This window comes from Piliocolobus tephrosceles, chromosome 4 (assembly GCF_002776525.5).
Source record: "Piliocolobus tephrosceles isolate RC106 chromosome 4, ASM277652v3, whole genome shotgun sequence".
NCBI lineage: Eukaryota > Metazoa > Chordata > Mammalia > Primates > Cercopithecidae > Piliocolobus > Piliocolobus tephrosceles.
In genome coordinates this window covers 135,855,099-135,857,455 of record NC_045437.1, presented here as the reverse complement: position 1 = coordinate 135,857,455, position 2,357 = coordinate 135,855,099, and positions in this window count along the sequence as shown.

Below are 2,357 nucleotides of genomic sequence, written 5' to 3'. Positions count from 1 at the left end.
GAAGTGACGAGAAGTGGTAAGAAGTGATTGGATTCTGAATTTGTTTCGGAAATAGAGTTAATAGGGTTCCTGGATAGATTGGATGTGGAGTATGAAGGAAAGAAAGTAGTCAAGAATGACTCCAAAGTTTTTGGCCTGAGCAACTAGAGGATTGGAATCGCCATCCACTCAGATTGGGGAAGCTATGGGTAGTAAGTAAAGGCTTTGGCAGGACAATCAGAAATGCTCTTTTGGACATCATGAATTGGCAATTTCTATTAGTATCCATGTGGAGATGTCAAGGAGGGAGTTGTATATTTCAGCTTGGAATTCAGTAGAGAGTTTTGGGCTAGAGAGATAAATGTGTGAGCTGTCGGCCCATGGATGGTATTTAAAGTCATGACACTGAAGAGATAACTGGGAGAATGAATACAGAGAAGAAGACCAAGGCAAGAACCCATGGAACATTCAACACAAAGAGGTTGGAGAGAAGAGAAGGAATCAGGAAAGCGACAGTGAGAAGTGAACAATCAGATGTGACGGGGAGCCGGGTGTGGTGGCTCATAGCTGTAATCCCAGCAGTTTGTGAGGCCAAGGTGGATGGATCACCTGAAGTCAGGAGTTCAAGATCAGCCTGGGGAACTTGGTGAAACCCTGTCTCTACTAAAAATACAAAAAAATTAGCTGGGCATGGTGGCAGGTGCCTGTAATCCCAGCTACTTGGGAGGCTGAGGCAGGAGAATCACTTGAACCCGGGAGACAGAGGTTGCAGTGAGCCAAGATCGTGCCATTGCACTCCACCTGGGCAACAGAGTGAGACTGTCTCTTAAAAAAAAAAAAAAATTAAAGGGGTACCTAGAAAGCACGTTGTACTGGAAGCCAAGTGAAAAAAGTATTTCAAGGCTGAGGGAGTCAGCAGCTGTGGAAATGTCTCTGCTGCTCTAATGAAACCATACCATTGGCGAACTTGCCAAAAGAAATGTTGGTAGAGCCTTTTTCTAGGTGTGACACCTGATTTGGAGGTTTGTAAAGAAAATGAGACAATGCTTTTGTGATTAGGAGAGATGCAGGCTGAAGGATTTGGGGTCAAGTTTTATGATGTCTCAAACTTACTTTCAAATAGGAAAAATGTATAGATGCATATATATTTATATTTTTATATATAAAGCAAAAATAAAATGTTTAAAATTGGTGAATCTAAGTGATATGTAAATGCATAATTCTTACATTATTTTTCAACTTTTTGTATGTATTTTTAACGTTTTTCATAATTACAAAATGTTGGGGAAAAGAGTAGACAGATGGCTGGGCGTGGTGGCTCACGCCTTTTATCCCAGCACTTTGGGAGTCTGAGGCTAGTGGATCACCTAAGGTCAGGAGTTCGAGACCAGCCTGGCGAACATGGTGAAACCCCATCTCTACTGAAAATACAAAAATTACCCAGGCGTGGTGGTTCATGCCTGTAATCCCAGCTACTTGGAAGGCTGAGGCAGAAGAATTGCTTGAACCCAGGAAGTAGAGTTTACAGTGAGCCAAGACTGCGGTGCCACTGCATTCCAGCCTGGGTGACAGAGGGAGACTGTCTCAAAAAAAACAAACAACAAAACCCAAGTAAGAGTGGACAGAGAGGAATTGGAAACTATATAGATAACTCTTTCAAAGAACTTTGCTAGTTAAGGGTTGTTTTTTCTGTTACTCTGGTTTGTGTGTGCGTGTGTGTGTGTGTGTCTGTTTTTTGTGAGACAGGGTCTCACTCTGTCACCCAGGCTGGAGTGCATTCTTTGTTTACTTCCATCCCATCATGAGGCCAGGTCTCACCAGCCTGTTGTGAGAGGACATATTAGGTGAGGCCATTACACCTAACTACAGCTCACTGCAGCCTCAGCCTCCTACGCTCAAGCAGTCCTCCCACCTCAGCCTCCCAAGTAGCTAGGACTACAGGCGTGCACTGTCACACCCAGCTAATTTTTGTATTTTTTTGTAGAGACATTGTTGGGTGGGGTGTTTCGTCATGTTGCCCAGACTGGTCTCAAACACCTGAGCTTAGGCATTCCTCCTGCCTCGGCCTTACAAAGTGGTAGGATTACAGGTGTGAACCACTCCACTTGGCCTGTTTTTTTCCTTCTTTTCGAGTCAGTGTCTTGCTCTGTCACCCAGGTTAGAGTGTAGTGGTATGATCATAGCTCACTGTAACCTCAACCTCCTGGGCTCAAGCAGTCCTCTCGCCTCAGCTTCCCAAGTAGCTGGGACTACAGGCACATTCCACCTCGCTTACCTAGTTAAAATTTTTTTTGTGGAGATGGGATCTTGTTCTGTCACTTGGGCTGGTCTCGAACTCCTAGGCACAAGTGATTCTCCTGCCTCAGACTCCCAAAGTC